General features: G+C 43.8%; 1 protein-coding gene and 1 long non-coding RNA gene across 2 annotated transcripts in view; one reads left to right on the forward strand and one right to left on the reverse strand.

Moving 5' to 3' along the window:
• LOC147039574 (bone morphogenetic protein 2-like) overlaps window positions 1-22,406 on the forward strand; it is a 120,972-nt gene that overhangs the window by 83,539 nt on the left and 15,027 nt on the right. The gene's annotated exons all lie outside the window — the stretch shown is intronic.
• On the reverse strand, window positions 17,673-22,063 carry LOC147039576 (uncharacterized). Its single transcript, XR_015063493.1, has 3 exons — window positions 21,917-22,063; window positions 21,597-21,651; window positions 17,673-20,336 (listed from the first exon to the last, which is right to left on the reverse strand). It is a non-coding gene; the product is annotated as an uncharacterized LOC147039576 (long non-coding RNA).

Here is a 22,406-nt window from a genome sequence, read left to right on the forward strand (position 1 = left end):
TAGATTCCACGATCAGGTCCAGATTTGTGACCCCTTTTCCAAACAATACATACCATACGGGAGATTTAGCGTTGCTATGAAACCCCCATTCTTGCGAGCGAGGGAGGGAAAAACTGAGATGGAGCGAATGGAAGAAGCGCGAATGGAGACGTTAATAGTTGGGGTTTGGGTGACTTAGCTTTGACAGCCGTGATTACTGTAGTGGTAAAACAACAGTGCTTACAGGAAACTGCTGACTCTCATCCAGGACGGATCAAGTGAGATTGACATCGGGCATCGGCCGTGAGAGCGAGCACTGCCATGACACTGCCACTTCCAAAATAAATACGCTTCTCAATTGATCCGGAGAGTGATTTACTGTTCGGGGACGTTGCGAACATGATGAAGTAAGACCCGTGGCCACTCTTGTGGAAACTCAAGCGCTACAATGCCCATGTTACTATTTATGCTAACTCGGCATTTGATTTCTTTGCGTGCATGCGTACCTGTGTGACACAGTTTGAGTTCTGGCTCGTGTGTGTTTACGTTGGGACGCAACTTCTCGCTGCTCCGTTTTTTTCTGCTCTTTTCACAACAACCTACATTCCGCCTTGTTTGTGTTTTTGCTGACGAGCCGCAGCCTCTGACGCACATGTAAATTGGGTCTACGTGTCTCCATGAAGGCCCAAATGGAGGGTCGGACTCACGGTTGTTTTTCCATTTGAAACCGGTGAAGTGATGTCATCAGTCTTGCAACTAAACTTTTTTTTTCTCAGTGTCAGCCTCTGCAAACACAGCAATTTGCCGGCTGATTGACAAGGCCATGATGTAATGTGCACCTCTAATATTTGCTTTTATTGACTCAAATATTATCTGCCAAAATGTCATTTATTTACCAATACGCCATTACTTGGGCTCATTTTTCCGTCAAACCTCTCTCGTGATATTTGACTGACAAATTAGGACTTTATTTACTTATTTTCTTCCTCCAAGAAAAAAACCCTCAAGCAATCTTAAATACCAAACTAGACGAGGACGGGGGGGGCTTTATTGCCACGCTTTGTCGGGTCGCTGACTCAGGCCAGGGCGCCGCGCCGGGTGCCAGGCGCCAATCACACTCGTGTACCACTTGGAGCTGCGAGTCTATGCCACCCTGGCTTTTCTCTCAAGCCTTACCGCGAGACAGGAATAAAAACAAGGGATAAAGAGGAGGACGTAAAGAAATGAATACCCTCCCCGGCATGTGACGGGCTTCAGACATTTGGCAGGGTAAAAAAAAAAAGAAAAAAAAAAGGCCTGTTCTTGTCAATAAATCAAGGCTCTAAAAAGTTTTGTCATGCTTTCCTCTCTGCCTCAAACAAATGAGGCGTATCGGAGAGAAAAATGATTCAGTCCAAACAAGGTCTGAGGACATCGGCTCACAAATCAAACCATATGCAATCATACCTGCGCTGCAAGCTAGATGCTCTCAAATAACTTTATCACACAATCTTCATTGAGGTGTATTTTATGAGACCAACCTTGATTATTAATCACCTCGAACCTTACACAATTTTAATCTTGTATCAAGTCCAAATAAATTCCTAGTCGACAGAAGCGGCACCTTCGTGCAACACAGCGCCCGGATGTTTATAAAACATTTATTTTGAACAATATACAAAATTCTCACTGCTCTAACCAGTACTGTATACATCATTAATAAAGACATAGTTTGGATGACAGCTTCTTTAACTAGGTGGCCCGAGTAATTCATTGGCATCATTAGGATCCTGACAGTGAAATGAGCGTCATTAAAAAGAATTGCATGGAACACACACACACATCAAGACAAGGCAGAGAGATAAATACATCCAACTGTATGTAATCATGTCCATGCCTGTGGGCATATGAGAATAGATCATTTTTTCATCCGAAAGGAATAAATTAAAAGGCATTTCCATCCTTGTCATGATGTGACTCCCACTTGGGGGGTTTTGCCCCCTCTTGTGGAGATGAGTTCAAGTGCCTCCAGGTGCTTGTTCGGGAGGCTATCCAGTGTAAATAATCAGCACGGCCTTGGGCAGAGTTGAGATTTTATAACAATAATATAGTGAGTTTGTTCTCCTATATGTAAAAATCCTCAAAGCTGGACTTATTTCTAGCAGCACGTTATGCAATAAGTCCGTTTTTCTGTACAGAAATAGATTTGGAAACATCGGTTCGACCACATCAGCAAGTATCATTTTGCTTTCTGATCAAATTGCCTTTTGTGTATTCCACTTCTGGAAATATAAAAGCTTTACAGCCACTTCATAGTTTTTCTTGAAAGTGGAATGTACCCCCCCACACACACAGCTGTTGCAAGAAAACCAAAACCCGTAAATGCTTTGTATGATTGTGGGTTGACGCTGAAGCAGACTTTCCTTCCAATCCATCGTAGCATCTGCTGTTTTGGTTTACATGGAGCCACCAGAGGCCAAAAGCCACATTTTCTTCTTGTCAAATGGTTCCGTCAACCCTTTTCTTCAATTTGACCCCCCACCCCCCTTTATTACTTCTAATGAATCAAGTCAGAATGAAGGATCACAATCATTCTTCATCATCCTGCCATTTTTACAAGTAATTAAGCCTGAGTAAGAGTGGAACACACCATGTCAAACATACATACTCAGACGCTTGTCGTAATTATTCGGGGGGGCGGCGTAACCCCGTCTGATAATTGGTGGCTGTTTTAAGAAAATCTGCCCGGCTATCAGTCACCTAAATGGGGCGTTGGAGGGGCCCGAGCTCACACGCTCACGTCTTGAGCAGAGGAAACAGAGAGCCGGCCGACTGTTTTTCAGGTTCACGGGAGTGTTGTTAGGGTCTCTCGCCGTAAACTAGCTCAGCTTCCCTGGTGGTCGGCCAAGAGAAATGGCGCGGCCCCTCGGGGAAGCGGATGACTCACAATGTGTGTTTCTAGGAGCCAACCACCATCATTTTGCTCCAAACACACTTGAACTTTAAATTCAGTCGGAGCTCCACTTTGAGAGCTACTTAATTTCCCAGTGCATTTGTGGAAGTGGTAAATCACGGCTGCTATTACGACTCCCGGCGAGCATTAATTGATAGTCATTTGTAATGGCGGAGCATGTGTCATTTTTTTTGCTATTATTCACCACGGCTGTCATGTTTTAAAACGGTGAGTAATGCTCAACGTTGGCTGCGTTGCTCACAAGTGATATAATCATCAAAAATAGCTTCAGTAGCAAATCGGCGGAGTAAATAGATTCAAATAGTAACGATTTGTAGTCGATGATGTAACCAGTGATACTTCCTCCCATAATCCCAAAATGAACCGTGCTAATAAATTGCAATCTCACTTTGCAGAAGCTAAAAGCTACATTTGAAGTTGTCATTGTGGTTGTCATCGCTCTCCCGGTTGCTTGTCTTGGCTGTGACTGCGTTTCCTGTACGTGCTGTCAGTGCAGCTTAAGCGGCGGTGGCGACTGGGCAGCGGAGGCTCGTCGCCACATGTGGAACATCGTAGTCACCGTACGGTAGTCAGCCGTGGAGCCGGAGAGTCGCTGTCCTCAAATCTGGAGCGGAGAACTGGGATCTCACTGTGACTTCTCAGGGCCGTGACTTCATATTTTGCTCCTTGTCCACCCTCGCTGTTCCTTCGCTATACGGCCGCAGGTGTCACTCTTCCCTACATCCTCTCTCACTTCCATTTTCCTTGTGTGGAACAGGTGACACATCGCAAGGCAAGTAACCCAGCGGCCTGCTTCCAAAGTGACGGCATTAGTCACCTGAAAGCAAACAAACTGCAACTAATCTTGGGACTGTTTACCAGTAAATGTCACCGCAGCGGAGACGTAAATTGGTGTGGGTCGTAGCCATGGTGAACGCTCGCACCTATCCAACCTCTCGGCTCTTCCACTCTGTATGGTTAATGGGAATTAATGACCCCCGAAATAATACGGGAGGAGGCTGAAACGGCGTCTGCTTTCCTCGCCAGCATCTCCACCCTAACGTGGCTTGCCTTGCCCGTCGGTGACGTCCAGCCAGGAATATGTATATATGGCAGTAAGCTGCATTATGGTTTTCATTTTGGCTTTTATTATGACTGAAAACACAGCGACAGTGATGAGTGTGACGCGAGCAATGGCTGAGCGTCTCTCCAGCTTGGTGCCAGGTCACTAACGTGGAGTGGCTAGCCAGGTCTGAGGCTAATTTCATCTCATTACACGCGAGGCGAGGCAGGTAGACGCTCAAACTCTTTCCAGCGTGCAGCTAAGGAAAATAAAACAACATGTGGCTGCTGCAACCGTCCGCCTCGGTCAGGTAGATTCAAAAATCTTCCACCTGCTTTTTGCGGCATAATTTAAAAATATGATCCACCACGTCCAAGCTCACCTCATCTCCCACGCACCCTATTTGGTCATTTTTATTTACTCACCTCTGTCTGTCTCGCTTTTTCTCGAAAGATTTATATCGTGGTAGATTTAGTTTAGTATGTGAGCAGTGAGTTGTGCAAACCACATAATGACAACTCACGCTCTGCCACACACTATAGCAGACTTCCGGCTATCTCCACACACGGGTATATGCTGACTAATCATAATTCAGATGGTGGTGGTGGTGGGGGGGGGGGGTCGTGCAACCCTGGGTGGGATGTGTGGATAGAGAAAGGTTACATGATGTCAACACCTAAGATGACACGCGTGACATCAATCCCTGTGTGGTCTCGGTTTCTTGTGTGTTAAGTATGTGACTGAGGTTATTAAAAAAATAAATTAAAAAAAGTTGCAAACCACAGTGATGTATCCTCTGTCATGTCTATGCCGACATTGGGCATTAAACTGATGAAGAGTGGCTAACTTTTGATTGATGGTCACATCCCACAGTATTACATTGATCAATTCGAACAGGCGGGAAACGCTCAAGTTTGCTAATCGTGTTTCATGCACTTGTAGCTTTTCTCAAATCTTCCATGTTTGGCTTTCAACGTCAAAGCAAGTTCTTACTGAATGAAATCGGATCTGCTTATGGTATCCAACATTTATTTACAGAAAGCATTCATTTTCTGGGTGGATATGGCTCATTGTACGCCTGACATGTTTGGGTGAAGCTGGAGATATTAATGTGCGGCTTTGTCAGTCAAGCGAGTAGTTTGACGATCAAACTGTAACCTCAGTGGAGTACGGGGTGTGGGTTACATAGACCCATCGGTGTCAGTATAGGCAGGCTCCTGACCCGGTAATGGGGGTCTGCTTTTGCTGCATGCAAGCGCGGCGCAAGGTGCTGCGGGGTTGAAACACTGTCGCACATGCGTGGCCCCTCACTCACATCTTGTTAAAGTTTATGGCTAATTCTATATGGAAAGATGCACTGATTAGCGTTAAGACTTGCTGGTTTGATGCCCAAGTTGGACCCAGCCCGCCCAGCATAGGGACGGGTTGTCCATTTGCTAGAGACAGCTCTGGCCTTTCAATTAGGCTAATTTCAACAAGTCAAAGAATACAGTGTGTAAAGTGTGATGTATATATATTTGTTTGATTTTTGGAATATTTAGATAGAAGCATGTTCTTGAAGAATACCTTTTGACTGATGTCAGTGAGTTGTTATTGTTTTACCTGGATTCTTGATAATCACCATTGTATTCTTGAAAAATTACTCTTTGGGGGTTCTTGTTGCATAAATGTGTTGAAATGTAAATTGAGTGTTATGATGGTAGGATTTTCATGATTAGTGCTAGTTTGGCATCAACTTCAGGAATAACCTGAAGAAAATTTGGATTTACTCAAAGCACATGGTGAGCTGTTTTCTCTTGGTCTGTACGGATTTTATAATAATATCAATCATTAAATGTTGTCTTTGCTAGTTAAGTAATTTCTTCTCAAAATCCATCTGGTATGTGTGTGGTAAGGTCCAATGCTAACAGTCTAATCTGCAATGGCAATGTGACTAATGACTGTTTGGGAACTAAGGTCCTGGTTAAGGGAGGAACTCATTAATCAGCATCCCAAACACTTTTTGTTCTTGTGGCGAGGTCCTCTAATCAGCCTTGAGGGTCGAATGTAAAACCTGTATTTTGAATCGTCCACTCCTTTCGACTTCCTTGGGGGTCCGCAAACCGGATGAAAATAGTCAATTATCTGGTCGGGCACCTGGTGGGTCCAAGTATATTTCAGGGAAGAGGCAGTGCCCCTGTGCTCCCCCTTCTAGCGCCGCCAGTGCTCCTTTCACTTGGGTACCTTATTATTGCGGAGTGAAAGCCAGTGAAAATGTAGCAGTCGGGTGACGGCGTGTCATTCCCCTGACTCAATAAATATACGAGGACAAATGATCAGAGACGTAAGACTAGAAGAGAGACGGAGATGGGTGGTCGGAAAGCAGCGAGGCTTCATCAGTCCAGTGGAAGATTTCAATTAGTCATGGAAACAGAGGAGTGGTCCTCTGTGCTTCACCAGCGACAGACTTCACTTGTCCTCCTGACACACATTTGCGCTACTCCTCCTCTCGGCCGTCTACTTCTGTCCATCCTCATTTCCTCCCATCTCGGCATCTCCACTCCCTTTTCCTCAGTAGTTCTAACGTCTTCCCTAACCTCCAATTTGAACGCAGCTTTTCCTTCCCCGTTTTCCCTTCGTAGCGCCTCTTTTCGAGCAGTTTCTCGCTTGGTGACAGCTGAGCTTTGACAGCCTTTTACGTTCTATTTTTCTCCACCACAGCGAGAGAACACTCGGGCATCGGGGGGCCTTGTTCAAACAAACACGAGGCCATGTGGTTCGCCGAGGGTGGCGACACGCCATAACAAACCGCCGGCTCCTGGCCGTCGCAGGCGTACGGTGATTAGGGCCCCCGCTACGGCGGACGGGGGGTGAAGCTGGACCTTCCATGCTGGTCCCCATGACAACCAGACAACAACATAGCAGCCGGGAGGTGCGCCGCGATGGCAGATGAGAGCGTTAATGTATCGAACCACCTGGTCCAACGTGTATGAGATGGAATCATAACAATGGATATGAGAAAGGGAATTACTCAGAGCAAAGATTAAAGATTGGAAGAAATAAAAAATATCTATTTTATATATCCAGGCTCCAGGGTGAGGTGTGCGGAGTCTGAAAAGGCAAAGAGTAAGGATATGAGTCAGGCTTAGTCATGTCAATTTACATCCACTGGATGAGAGACTTTAGCTTGTTCCAGAGTCCATTACTAGAACAAGACACACATTTCATGTTCTCTGATACAGCAGTCAATTAGAGCAATGTTTTGATGGACACACCCATCTGGATCTTGTTTAGACAGTGGAACCCGACTTCAGTTTCCTCTCTTGACATTCATCTCGTTCACAAACTGTACCAAACACCTTGAACTTAGCAACATCTACGTACATAAAGATCATTTTCATCATTTTGCTGTACATTTCCGAGAAAAGTCCCATTCAATAAATCGAATGTCCACATTCAAGTTATCCTCATTTTTCACATTTTCTACTCCACTATATCCGAGTTGGTGCTTAGTAACCCGGACCTACCTGAGCAGCAAACAAACAAGACTACTTAATGTCAACTATGTTCTTTTTTTTTTTTTTTTCAGCATAAGCTAATTAAAGCTAATTTTAATGGCTAAGCTGCTCTACTGCCAACGTGCAGCGTTTTTGACAACAGCCAATTTGGCCATCATGCCACCATCTCGCTTGCCAGTGTGACCACTCATATGTTGTTATAGTCTCATTCGAGCCAAAACCGAGTAGGAGACAGAATACAAGACATGGAAATATAGAAACTAATTTATGAGCACGGAAAACCAATGTGAATTCCAAATGAGGGCTATACTAAAAACTATGACACGGTAAGAAAAATACAAAATTGCAGGTAAAGGGAAAATAGTCCAAACAGTTTACGCCACGCATCTCGATAAGATCTCCCGGCCACAAATAAAAAACACATTAGTAGTTTGTTTCCACAAGCCTCCCTTAAAAGTTGGACTCCCGGCTTGCACTTAGCACAAACTCATGGAATAAGTGGCCAGATCTGAAATGAGATTACACAAATGACCCTCACCATTCTCTTCATCCCTTTGACCAGCTTTCCCTAACATTACTCCATCTCGAGCTGTCTAATGACCTCCAAGCCAATATACTGCTTGTAATTCACTCGTAGTCCATCCTGATATAGCTGCAAGTTTTCAGAACATGATTGAAGCCTCATTCAAATGCCTTCCTCGTTCAATAGCCCCAGCATTAACCTTCACCTGTATTATCTAACCCCTTTATCTACTTGAGCGATTGTTGGGACGAGAACTCACTGAAAATCAGGTGAGGTTGAGATGGAGAAGAACGATAAAGCACATTTCTTGGGCAGATTACGCAAATCAAATCACAGCAGTCGCTGGAGACCAGAATGGAAACAGGCTGTTTTTTGTTAAGTCTTCATCAATAAGCAACTTGTGTTTGTTTATGTATTTACGCTGGTGACAAGCATTAGGCAGATTCTTGGATGACTACAAAAGTGGGCCAAACTAACGTAAATAAAATACTTTACGTTTCTTGCTAGCTTAATTTGTTATTTTTGTTTTGGCAGAAAAGCCGTACTAGAATTCACATTTTTTTTCTTTCTGATATTAAAAGCGTTTTTTGTTTTTTTTTTACAATATATCGATAAATCAAATAGTGGTATACTCAAATATCTACCTCTGTATCTGAAGATTTTTTTTTTTTTTTTTCTATTTTGGGGGTCAGGTTAAGATCAACTTGTATTTGGTGAAACACAGCAAGAGATCATGCAGTAGCATATGCTTTTTTTTTTCTTCTTCTTCTTCCCCACCCTTGGAGGGAGCAGTGCTTAGTTTGACGCCACTGATTGCACCCCAAGGCCCCGGGAACATTGGAGGTGTTGTATGGTGAGGGAGCCTCCAAGTCTGATAGATTAACATTAATATGGACTGAGGGAGAAGGCGAGCCATATTAAAGGTCATTTCCCTCTTCACGGCTGCTGAGGGAACTCGTAACAGGCCATTGGCTGCTGCGGGGCCACACGTACACTAACAATGCAAAGAGATACAATCAGATGGAGATATAAAGGACCCAAATGTACGTATGCATAAAGATAAAAAAAAAGATCATGCAAAATCTAGTACGTGGAGAAGGAATATGGGCATGCGCTGCTGCTGTGCTGACAGGCTATTTAAAAAAAAAAAAAAGTGAATTTATAACTCCCAATTTGGTGATTACAAGCTTCAGCTTGCTTGCTTCAGGTTCATGTCACACTGGGCTTGTTTTCTGTCCGTAAATCTAACAGCCAGGCTTCCCCACCTACCCCTTTTATGGAGGTGATTACATCAGCCAAAGTAGGATTAAGGCCTTTTCATGTCCGTTTCTCACTGTGTAATAAAGGATGGGCGAGTACCCTGATACCAGGTATCGATATCAGTACCGATACCAATATTGGCCGCCCTCTTGTGGCCATTTTATGTTCACCAGCACAATATAAAAAATGTAACGTCCTGGCTATGTTGTCTTTGGTTGTCCTCCCATTTCAGTCTTGCTTATTTAAAAACGGGCACAGCTTCATGCATTACCTGTCCTTACATCGTGTCACGAAGGGATCGCGGTTTTTGCTCCAGCACTTAAAAGCCCCCCCCGTTGACGGACAAAGACGTAATCAAACAAACTGTGACCAAAAGACGCCTGCCTTTCCTCTGCACAATGAAAGCCACCCACCAACACGATCAATCTACGTTAAGTGATTTTGCACTTAAGTGGCAGCGAGACGAAACCGCATTATCTACAACTTTAGTGGTTGGGGTTCTCTCTTGAAACATTATATCAATCTCAAAGGATGGGTAATAGTCATTTCCCCCCTTCCATTTTCGGAGCCACTAATATGTTAGGATGTTCATCCACTCCCACGTGAAGCAACTAAATCATCACTGTTCCCGTATTACACTGACTGTAACCATATGTGCGTTAGAAGACATTCCACTGGAGGACTCCCCGAGCACAAGACTCATAATCATAAACTTGCTTGGTGAGCAAAGACTATTTGACAGAACCGACCACCACAATTGTCTGAGCGGTCACATGAGTCACATGACAGGTTTTCCCTCGGCAGTCCAGTCAAATACAAGTCCGAGCAGAAATAATGATCTCATTTTTACCTTTTTTTTTTTTTTTTTTTTAATGACCATGCAAATGCCCCCTTTTTTTTTAAAACTGAGTTTAAGTACAAGAGTGGACTTAGAAATGAGTTGGCGTGATGGTTTGTAGCTCCACAAGGAAAGCATTGCGTCTGGTTGCCCAGCCAGCACCGGGGCCAACTGGGTGGTCTTGCTAAAAAGGATTTCTGGGAAAATGTGTTGTCTGTCGCTGGTGCTTTGTGAAGAAAGGTGATGTAGGCATAGCATAAGACGTGATTTTATTTTTTGGCATTCAATAGAAATGACCTATTGCACGCCTAACACCTTTTGATAAATCTGCCATAACATGTTATGTCGGTTTTGTCTTTTTTTTTTTGTACATTGCAATTATTTACGTATCATACTTTAAGTAAACACTGCCTGTGAGAAAGTTGCATGCCACAACTGTAGGGGGAGCCACGGAGCGACATTAAAAAAAACACAAGTATTCCTTCGGCAGCTTTCCCCTTCATTCTTCATCACACATGCCGCCACTGCCGCCGCCGCCGTGAACCTCAGTGCTGCAATAAGAGCCTCCGGCTGTCAGCGCAGCTCTGTGCAAACAAATGGGCCCAATGATTGATGGAGAGGAAGTTGAGCGAGCAGATCATCCTGCTGTGAAGATAGGACACCCAGTGGAAAACAGCATGTGGCATGCAGTCAGACAAACCTGCATGCAAACACTCCTTTTTGTCTTTTTGGTTAATGTACACACGCAAATTCTAACAGCCTCAAGGGGGCGCCAAAAAATGGTTACGAGTAATTCTAAAACTTGAAACGCTGACATAAATTCAAATGTAATGATGATACCAGATATGGACTTTAGGTATAATAATTTGTATATTATACATGCTGAGGGGACAACATGTATCCATTTCTTCATTTATTTAATCTTTAAATAAAAAAAATTCTAGATGTTTTGTACACATTAATTAAGGGATATGCAATCTTTTCAGAAATTGAAAAAATATTTTTTTGCTTGCGAACTGAATCCTGTTACAAAATGTTTTATATTTATGACTTCGATTTTTTGATACACATATTTCATGTAATATGTTACAAGACAAGGAAAACCAGAACCGATATTAAAACCTCAAAACTGTCAGGCAGACACGCTAACCACTAGCACACCGCGCTGTCTATATTTGAACATTGGCACCAAAACGGAGCAATCCCAAGTCAGCATATTCTCGAGTCCTCTGACTGAACCGAGGAGCAAAGATTGACAGGTGAGGGAGCTGCAGACATGTCATCTGTCAGAAGGCGGGCGATGATAGATGGAAGTTGGGACGGGTGAGTAGAGAAAAAGACAAACGTGTGTTTAGGCAGGAGGGTACATGGATGAGAGGCGAGAGGCCCGAGTCCCTCTGCAGTGTATGTAACCTAACCAGCGAGAACAGTTAATGGTATTTTATATAACTTTTATACTGAATATAGAAAGGCTTTTTATTGCATCAGTGCGCCATGTGCATTTAGAACCTCAACTATTGGAGGTGGAGCAAGGGGGGTTAAAAAAATAATAACAATAAAAATCATTCAAAGGTCTCAGCCAAAATCTACATTTTGATTTACAAAACAGTCAATCTTGTGCACGATCCGCTACGCACCTTGGGTTTCATATGTGACCGGGGTTCATCCACAGTGGCTTGGGCTGCCCGCTAACAGGCGCGGCGCACTCTGCGGCTGATGGCCGACCGCCGTTCTCGCTCCCCCCCCCGCGGGCTCCCAGCGGAGCTGACCCGGAGCAAAGACGGGCTCGAGTACTCGTGCTGATGGAGCCAAGCTGAGGGAGAGTTGTGGAAATTTGCTAGTCTCCGTCGAGCGTTCGAGGAAATTTGTAACCTCTTGCTCTGAAATTCAGAACGATGTCAAAGCAGATTGTGCACACTTCAGAGATACATTGTAAAAATGCCACTCCGGAACTTTCCGGAAATTGAGTCTGCTTTAAATCATACAAATGTTTTAATCAGATGACCTCTCAGGATTTTATGTGGATGAAATTAGTAGCTGTATTCATCACTCTGTTATTAGCAAGCATCATGTTTTACTAGCATTTCTATTAGCATAATTCTCAACAGCCATCTGTGGGTGACTGTTTAAGGCCACACAGCAGCGTTTAAATAATTAGCAATATTTTGAAAGCAGTACATGCTGTACCTGGCGAGAAGCGCCACCATTCATCCTGTCAGGGGAGTCGGACAAGACTGATGGCACGCGGGCACCGAGGGAAGGAAGGAAAGCAAGACAGACGGCTGGCACACGGAGAGGGACGCACTGTTGAGCGGGAAGGTGTGCAAATTGGCAGTGGATGGACAGATGGAAAGTGCAAGCCACGGCGTTTGTGCATGGTGGGTTAGTTGAGGAGAGGATAATAGAGTGAAAGTTGATGGCGATGGACCTCCACAAGCTTCCCTTGCTCCAATGATAACTTGCGGCTTTTAAAGTGTTCCTCGGAGCCACAAAGAGACCTTAAGAAATGACCGGCCGGCTCTTGGGCATAGGCGTTGCGTTCCATCACAAACAGAGACCTGAGACTGTTACTCTTCGAGTGGGAAATGTCTCTTAAGCCAAATAGCGCCCGGTTTACTCTGGCACTACGCTGGAAACCAAGACTTTTATATGCATAGCTTTAGCATCGAGCAGATGATGGACGAGGTGCTTGTCTGAGGAACACCCCAGTGTGACTTGTTTCGCTAATTTGTTGATGTATACTGGCATGTAAAGCAAGCAAGTAGAATTTGCAACAACTCCTGCTCCTTTGCGCTCTTCTCCCTCCCTCACCTGCCTTCACCCCTCTGCCCCGCCAGACCTAATCCATCCTAAGTGTTTACAGACCACTCTGCTGCTCAAAGAGGTCCAGCTAGTGTTCCTCAAACAAACCCCATCGAAAACAGATGAGGGAAGAGCCAGAAACTTGGTTAGAACGTCATATGTAGAAAAGACGGCGTGTCGTGTCAAGAGTCGAGAAAGTCGTGCTTCTTGAATTGGTGATCACTTCCTGTTTTTATTTGGACTTTTTGATTGATGGGTAATAAATTATGGAACAACTCTTTCTCAGGTTTTCTGTGAAAGCTTCTCAATGAGTTGGAACGTGAGCTCCTCCCATGGGGGGGTGGAGGTGGAGATGAACATCCCAGACCGGGAGGCCTCCACGGCAGCAACCAATTGAGAGGTCTAGAAAGACGATGGCACTACAATTCTTTAGACTGCCTAAGCACACAAGCTCAGAACTGAAAGTCATCCTCAAAGACTTAACATCTGTGCATATGATAGAAAAAAAAATAGATATGTTACAAATGTACGCAGGCACGTCTCCCCCTTATTTGGCTGACTACCTGTCATGACCCGAAGCAACAGTTGTTTTGTTCGCACGGATCATCGCGGCGGTAACATTGTTTTTCTTTCTGTCTGTGGTGGGACGACACACTGGGAGGGGAGGGGGAGGAAGGTGAGAGCTTCATCACTGTTGACTTTCTCCATTCCATGCTCGGATTGTACTAAAGCTGTGTGTGGGCCCGGGACCCCCACAGAGACCGGTGCTGGAACAACTGTCAGCGGCGAGGACAACAGCGAGTTCGCCTCCCGTGCCGCCGACAGGTTCCGCACCATTATCTGTTGTCTTGCTAAGCGCCATACCTCATGTGTAAAACAGCCCGATACCAAAAAAAAAGCACTTGGTATAGATATGATTGTTGCAGATGTTCCTGCTGGACTGCGTTGAGTTGATTTTGAAGTGATTCAGTCTTTAGTTGCCATTTACAAGATGTTTCACACATCTGAGATAACATTCGGATGCTCTTCTTTCCATTTTATAAAGCTGTAATCGTATGGAGTAGTGCGAATCGCGCTTTCCCGTTTGTACATAATGTGGTCAAGGAGATGTTCCATAACATGATCTTGTTGTTAACTAATGCCGCATTCCAGACTGCTGGGGAATAGGAAATATCCCACATGGGGCTTAGGAGTTTAAAGTCTTCCAGTGGAGAGTAAACAAAAGAAAATGGTGTAGAATAGAGCTGCATTAAAATTGATATGCTGAAAACTAGCTGGGGAAAAGGCACCTGGCTACTATGTGCTTGGTTGCTTAGCAACCATTGCCAAATATAGATATACTTGCAAAGGGCATCCTTGTGCCATTGCAAATACAGCAAGTCCAGCTTCAAAGTATTTTTAGATTCGTCTTAAAACTGTAATATTTATATTGAACTCTAATAGAGTGTTTCTTAAGCTAAATTTAACATCAGCAAATAATTTGTAGAGCAGATGGTGGTCTTATGCTAACCATTCTGGATGGTCATCATAAACAGATAAATGTTTACCGTTGAGCGATGACATCACAAGAGTGAAGGTCTGTGCAAATATACAGGTGCTCCATCATCCTCGGCACCCTTCACTTCCTCCAGTCCATATTCTTGTACTAAAACAACCTTTAAGTCCAGCCTCCCGTGCTCACGTCGGCTCTTTTATTTATTTTGACGACCGCTGAAAATATAAACTTTTACTTAGCTCTCTGTTGCTATAGTGTAACTTTTTTTTCCATTGACATGCTCATGGAAGTGTGTGTTTTTGACGTGTGGCGGCAAGTTGGGACACTTGCTAATTCTATTTCTTGTGCTCCCGCTTTTTTCTATTTTTCTGCCATTTTTTGTCCTCATCATGTGTGGGGTCTTTAAAAAAAAATGGTTGTGTCCCACTTGAAGACATGGGGTCCAAATGTGGCCCCCATTCCAAGTTTGGGAAACTTTTTTTCAACTCTCCGGCATTGGATAGTGTCTTTCCTAAATTTCCTGCCATAGCGACAGACGCATTAGGTCCGAGTCCAAAGGGGGGTTCAAAGCAGGAAATTCGGCTGCATTTTTTTTTCTTCTTCTTCAAACTGTGTACATAATCTTTTCTGCTGAAGTTTCACTTTCCTCTGAATCTCATTGCTGTCACACCCGCTTCTCACACAAGACTGACATCTTCCCTCGTTAGACATTCAGCAGCCGCGGAGTAACCCGAGCCCTGCGCACACACACTTGCGTGCTCGCCACACACACGCAGACATTTAATCAGAGCGAGCCACTTGCCATCACACTGCTATCACAACCTGTCTACATCTCCTGCGCCGTGTGTCTATATACACACATGCACCTCAGCTGCAGCTGACACTCAAGACCGGACCAGAAACTAATACCATTGGAAACACATGTGGAGGTCTGACAAAAGCAGGCATGTTCCCTGTGCCATGTATGCCAGCAGTCACTTTGTCTCCATGCTGTCTCACTTTTAGGTCATGTCTCCTTCCTCTCTTTCTTAGTTGCATTCTGCTTTATATTTATGTCATGCACTGTATGACATTAGTGACGGTTTTACCATCAGGAACTAGAAATTGGAGAAATTAGAAATGTATAATTGTTTTTTTGGGTGGGAAATTTTAATTGGAAAATTTTAAATTAAAATCATACAAAAGTACTAGTGGTATCAGTTCTTGGTATCGGTATCAGTGATTAGTCTACAATTGAGTACTCATGCTGGCACTGGTCTGTAAAAAGTGAAATCAGACATTCCTTCTCGGATTAGTTCACAATATGAAATATGATTTTTTTTTGTGGTGATAAATTGGAATTGATTGTATTGCCGATACTTTCTAGTAGTGACCACCAAAAATATGTTGAAAATGTTAAACAGATGAAAATACTTGAAAATTTGATTACTGCCTCAAACTGAGCCAACACTGATCTATTTAAGTGGCATTGAAATCATTTATTCAAGCCTGAATTATTGTGCTGAGTGTACAGTGATGACAAAAAGTTCCTGCAAGAAAAGCCGAGCTAAGCGGCTGGGAAGACCGCAAAACATCGCACCTTCTTAAAGAGCAAAAAATACCGCCGTGGTCGCGGCTGGCTCGCGTTTTTACTTTTTGGCCTTGGGCAGATTGTGGCTGAGCCTCACTCAGCTGCACGGACAGCTTGTTGCAGCCGCAGAGGTTTTAAGTACACCTAACGGAACTCGACTCCATTCTTTGCGGCCGCCGACTTTTCATTTCTCGCCCATTTGAATGACTAAATAACTCATAGAGCGTTGCTGACGTTCACTTCTCTCGAGTGGCGATTAATCAGCGGTCCTTCAAGTCGGAGGAAGCAATCAAGTCCGTTTTGAAACGCGCCGTGTTATGACAATCTGTTTGGGTGCTTTGTCAAAAGCCTTCTTTTGTCACCACCGTGACTTGGAGAACTAATAGGTGGTGAAAAGGCCGCTCGGAGACACAGATGAGGCAGATTATTATACGAAGCGACGCGAGGGATTCCGAGCATTAGCATGCGCGCTAGCCAGAGTCCGCCCCAAGAGAGAAACCAGAGAAGGCCTCTGGAGTCTCAATGGACATCCTCCGCTGAGCTTGGCATATCCTCGTTTCGGCTGAGCTGCTGAAAGTTGTCTGTGTATTTGTGTGCGTGTGTCGGGGATAGGGTTGGGCCGTGCGTGTGTGTGCGTGTAGCCGTTGAAAGATTTGTTATTTGGGACGGGTCGTTTTAACGGCATTTGTCAACTTTAATATGCGGAACTGTCCAGCAATGGACACGACTGAAGTGTTCTCAGCTCACTTGGAGTTTATTTAAGACAAGTGCGGGTTAGCAGTGCAACTGTTTCTTCTGGAATCAACACAAGCGGGTTTTTAGAGAGCCAAATACGGAAGCGTAAATACGTATTTTACTTAGCTCACATCGAGTAAATAGTTGCAAAAGTTGGTTAGTATTTATAACTTTTCTTCAATTCAGTTAGTTTTAATGAGCTGTTAGTTCATTAGAGCGCCGTAGAAAGTAGGTCACAAAGTATAATGAAATAAAAATACATTTATGATTCATTTAAAAGTAAACATAAAATTGACAAATTGAAAACAAGACTTTTGATACAATTATAGTTGGTTATTAGTTAGTCGGAGTTGTTTTAAAATGTAGTTTTCAGTTTATTTTGTTTTCTTCACACTTGCTCCTCCTTTTTTGTCTTTTATTACTGTTAAGTATTTTTTTACACTCGACGAATGGAGATTATTCTTTTTCTCTGTTCTACTAGTTAATAGCATTAAAACCTAATCTACCGAAATCTCGTAATGCTGTCTGGAGAGCAGGTTGGATAAGCGTAATGAGGCAAAACATTGATGTTGTCACAGCTCCTGTGAATATGTTACTTTTTACAAAGGTTAGCGTTGAGTTGCTCTGGACCGACTCCTAAACGGTTCTCAGTGCGAATATTGAGGAAAATGTGAAGCAAGGAAGGCAGAACATATGCCTGATGAGTTTACAAGCTTCAGTGGCAGACCAAACAGCAATTTGTACCGCCGTAATTACGCTGAGCCTGTGTGTGGATATGAAATACATTGTGCTCCATATTTATGTCCAAACAAGTCATCAGACTTAAGTGGATCTACAAATGGAAATGTAAAGCTTTGTGGTGATATTTTATGATTCTTGGGAAGATATATTGTTTGTTAAATTATTATGTTCTGGATTAACTGAAGTTAGTCATTCCAAGAAAAAGCTCATTGGGTTGTTATTTTTATTTTTAGCATTCTGTATTTTGATATTCGCCACTATTCCTAGAATCAAATCTCGGAACGGGGTGCTAGCATCTCATTTAAATAGCAACCAGGCAGTGTTAGTGCGAGCAAAATGAGGCATAGAAAGAAACATAATATATTTTCTTTTTATTTCTCTTTGTGGGGGGAGTAAATATTAGCGTAACTTCATATATCCTACATAACATAACACGGTGAAGGTTAACCGTATATAAACACGAGGCCAGGGTACAATGTTGACTGTTATATTATATATTTTGCCTCGTAGTAGGTGACATATTCTCCAAACCAGACGATTATAAGAACGGATGTCTTTTTCTATTTTTCTTGGAGGGTGCCCACAAACTAAACACACGCAGAGAGAGACACACAGACACCATCCCTCGCCGTTGCAGCTCAGCACGCTTGGCTATATTATCCTAGGGTTGCTGTTTTTAAGCTATAGACAACATTCCAGGCTCCAGTGGGACAAGCGTATGATAGACAGGCACTTTACTGTACCTGAGCCAGAAAGGAGGGGGGGGGGGAGGAATCAATACTTGGACTTTCTAAGTAAACACATGCACACTCTGCGGACATTGTTGGCAGTGGGAACCGGCAACCTGTCCCTATTGATGGAATCGAACACCGGAGCGCTTGCCATGGAGGTGCCGGCTACTGGCAAAATGGGATGTGAATAGTTGTGTTTACTTAAGGTAAGAGAAGAACGGGCGAGCAATTTTAGGAGAGCGGTCTTTACGTGACGCCGCTGTTCAACCTCAGCAAGCTTTTTCATGGCTTGTTGATGATGTTAAATCTGCCTTAACCTCCGCGAGGGTGATGCCCGCTTGCAAGGGATCGCATTAAATTGTCGTAACTCGAAAGCCCCGACCTCTGTGATATCTTTCCAAATTCTGATCAAACTGAATCTGAGAAGACCTCGCACACAGCTGGCCGCTCACTCACTCACACACACAGACACACACACACAGCTGGTCCCTACATTGCAGCTGCCACTTTGACCACTAGCCGAACCACCTGCAGCCACGCCGTGCCCTGTCAAGGTGATAAGACCCACTCCAGATCCAGAACCCAGTTCAAATAGGCCAGCTGCTAAATGTGCACTTTGATTATATTCCTCATTTAGAGAAGAACCAGGAATAGGATGTAAAATTTCTCCACATCATTTACTATATAAAAATCATTGGATTATTTCTCCACCTTTCATCAACAACTCAAGTCAAAAAGCTTTACACACAATCATGGCTGCTGAACAGCGGGAGAGGTCGCGTGGCTGGCAGCGCGTCTGCACAAACCGCAGCCGCCCCGCCGCTTATGAACGCCTCCTTTCACCTCCGTTCGCACAATATTCATGCGAGCGGGCGACTCCCCCAGCCAAAACAAGGCCCGTTTTAAGAGAAAACAATCAGCCCTCCCCGAGAAATTCCTGCTAATTCGCCAGTGCCAGAGAGGAGCAGAATGAGTGATGGATGCCTGCCCGTCTAGCTGCATTTCCTGCTCTACACTATATTTCCTTAAGTGCGTCAATTTAGTGTTGCGTACGTAGCGTGTGCCAGCCCTTCCATCTAGCGAACACCTCAGAACCATCCAAGTTCTGTTTCCCCCGTGGGTGCATCACATCTGTTCATAATTCCTGGTTCATATAATCTTGCCATTTAATTTCAATGAAATACGTTCAAATTCTGCATCACAGTGTTGATTGTTCCAATGTGTGTGCGTGTGTGTGTGTGTGTGTGTATATGTGTGTATATGTGTGTATATGTGTGTGTAAGTCCACACACTCCCTCTGGTTACAGTAGTCAAACTGTCTCAGCTATTAGCAGGTGGGACTCGTCTTTAACACTTTGAACGTTTGTTTGCATGTGAGGCGTTATGTGATGTGAGGCAGGGAAATGGTGGCTTGGTGCCGCTTATGCTAATAGGCGTGGGATGCTGACGTCAGCAATTTGTAATCTTTCATTACCACCATTTAACTGGAGCCGATCCGGGCCACCTTCGTGCACAATCAAAGTAACCAAAATGAGAATATTTTCGAGATTCTGTGTTTTATCTTGGCGCGATTGCAACATTGCATCATCGTAGCTTCTATGTTCTACTTTTGTACAATTGGACAGTTTGGAAAAATGACTGGACTTTTCTGTTCCTGGGCCAGGCCCAAACGGTTAGTTTGGAGTCCAATGATTAGTCCTAAGGGCTAGATTTGCATCAGAGTGGACAAAACTGGACTTTTACTGTACTCCTAGTGTTATGACCGACTGAAATGAACTGCATCATGCTGAGTCAGCAAACAAGTAATAAAGGGGTTGGGAAATGTTGACTTAAAAGTCAGGCAGGATGAAAAATTCCTCTTCCTAAGTTAACGTCTTTAATTACTCCTCTGCCGGTTAACTCCTCGCTTTATTCCTTTTCTGCCGTCAGCTGGCATGGAGAAGAAGGCCTCTTTGAGTCATGTCAAGGGAGGAAGGGTGAGGGCTTTGGGGGAGGGTGTGTGTGTGTGTGTGTGGGGGGGGGGGGGGGGGGGGGGGGGTTGGAGTCTGATAGTCTGGCTGCTTCATGCAGGTTTTTCCTCCGGGGTTTAAATCAGTCACAGAGGCGAAGGTGAGAGAGGAGGTTTTTGACGGCACATCTCCACCATGTGGACTCCGAAACAGGGAGACCACTGAAAGCACACAGACAGGTAGACATTTAATAGAATCACTTATTGTTGATTTGAGGATCAGATTTCAATGATTTGAATGATCACAATCAAAAGAGGGCATCATTCCAATCTACACAATCCAACACGCATCCATTCATTCAGTCCATTCATCAGTATTGTTGAGCCACACACACGCACACACACACCTCCCCCCGGTAGCTGTGGACCCCCCCATCCTGACACCTAATCCAGAGCCTCGCTACCATAACATTTTCACAAGGGTCGCCTGCCGCTTAATAACAGCACCACATGCATCCGTGAACTGCTCCTTTTATAAGAGGAACGACACACGCAATTAATGTTCATTGGTGATCTTTTTTTTTTTCCCCCTGTGTGTTTTGATAAGAGCTCAACATGATCCTCTGATCGGGTGTATTTTGAAGGGAGGATGTGTGTAGGTACATTCAGTCCCAATGTAAATGAAATGATTTTTTTATTTTTTTTGGTCTCTTTTGGACAATTTGTCATTTTGAACGGAGCAGTACACACACACGATTCCCGCAAGAGGCCATTTTGCCTTCAGGTATTCAACATTAAGACGTGACTGACAGATTTCTGGCACTATTGTAACTGAAATCAAATCCAATTGAAATTTTCGAAGCTTTAGCTTTTTATTGGACTATTAAAATGGATTAGCTATTGCGTAGAATGTGCACAACATGAGTAGCTGTGGTAGAAAGTAATTGCAATTACACATTTACAGGTAGAAGTCATGTCGCAGTCGTCTAGACTTGATTTCCGATCATTGTGATGTTATTTTAATTGAACAGTAAGGCTATAAAATGAATGATGGACATTCCATATGGTTTTCTTGCCGTGGCTATAAATTGATTTTAAAGAGCTATTTATAATTAGGAATGTGTGCCTCCTAATGCCTCTGTGGTTTTGCTCAAATGTGGAACTACAAACATGTATATGAGTCAGCCTTTTTTTTTTTTTTTTTAAACTAGCGACTTTACTGTTTTCCTGCTGGGCTACATGTTAATTTAAAATAACTAATATATCCCATAAAAGCCACCGGCAGTAGCATGTTTGAGTTGACACAAATAATTAGTTGTGAGCAGACACAAGCAAACTCCAAAGAGAAATATGAGCTGCCCGGAGTGCACGACAGAGTCGAAAGGTAATGACCTTATATTGCGTAATTTCTCACGGACATTCAGCAGTAAACAAGTAACAGAAACCTCTTTGGGTTGAACAAACTCAATTGGCCATATTTACCAGCAATGCGTCTCTTGTCCACCCTTTCCTTTTATGTTCAATTTGTAGCCGAAGCCTTGGAAAAATAACAAGAAAATGTGAGTTGAAAGCAATTTCAACCTCCATGTCCATATACGGTCTTGCTTTTTAATCCTAGCAGCCAATATACACACAGGTACAGACAAATGGAGAATCGTATAAATGACCATGACATCATCATCACATTACCGGCCATTGACATGTTCTTATTTATGTACAGGCGTCCACGACGTGCCACCAAGACCATAAACACAAATTCTGACATACCACACCCTCACACACACACTCCACCTTATACACACCCATGTCGCCACCTAACACCGCAGACATGGTCACCGTGTATTTTCTCGCCGAGCACGCCCCTCCTTTTGCAGGACACGTACACCTCGACCTGTACAACAAACATGGAGCAACCCAAACATCAGTTCTGTGTGTGTGTGTGTAATGGAAATTTTCATTGGTCTAAAGGTGTCGCCTTCCAGCCTGACGTCACGGATTCGACATTTACCAGAGGTTTCCTACTTGATGCTGCCCCGCCTCCTCCTGAACTTCACTTTGTCAGACACTTTGTCTAGGAGTCTCTTTTTCGTTCAGCTCCTTCTATATATTTTTTGCACGCCTCTACCTGAAGAAAAAAATCTGGATGTATTGTTAGAGTATATATACGGGATTGCTAAAGCTAATATGCTAGTTCCTCCAACATTCCCTCCACCTGAGCCACATTTTATTGGCATCCTGCATATGGCCCTACTGCTGTGCCTTTTTTTTTTTTAAGTGCAGTCAGCAAAGTTC

This window comes from Syngnathus leptorhynchus, chromosome 22, assembly GCF_054491065.1.
Source record: "Syngnathus leptorhynchus isolate UIUO chromosome 22, UIUO_Slep, whole genome shotgun sequence".
NCBI classification, from domain to species: Eukaryota; Metazoa; Chordata; class Actinopteri; order Syngnathiformes; family Syngnathidae; genus Syngnathus; species Syngnathus leptorhynchus.